This window comes from Charadrius vociferus, unplaced genomic scaffold, assembly GCF_000708025.1.
Source record: "Charadrius vociferus isolate BGI_N301 unplaced genomic scaffold, ASM70802v2 scaffold260, whole genome shotgun sequence".
Classification (NCBI taxonomy): Eukaryota; Metazoa; Chordata; class Aves; order Charadriiformes; family Charadriidae; genus Charadrius; species Charadrius vociferus.
Window position 1 is genome coordinate 31,894 of NW_009646410.1, and position 247 is coordinate 32,140.

Below are 247 nucleotides of genomic sequence, written 5' to 3' on the forward strand. Positions count from 1 at the left end.
CGCGCAGCCGGTGCAGGGCTCCGGGAAGGGCTCCTCGGCACCCGGAGGGGCTCTTTCCTCACCCCTAAAATACGGGATTTCGGATTTAAAGCCCAGCAGGGAAATCAGACGCCGCATCCCCAGCCCCGGGAATAACCGAAGCCTGAATCCACCGGTTTGGCTCTGAGTGAGGGGGTGCGCGGGGTGGGACTGTGCCCCCGTGTCCCGTCGTCCCGTCCCCCCCCCCCCCGCTCTTTTTTGGGGGGGG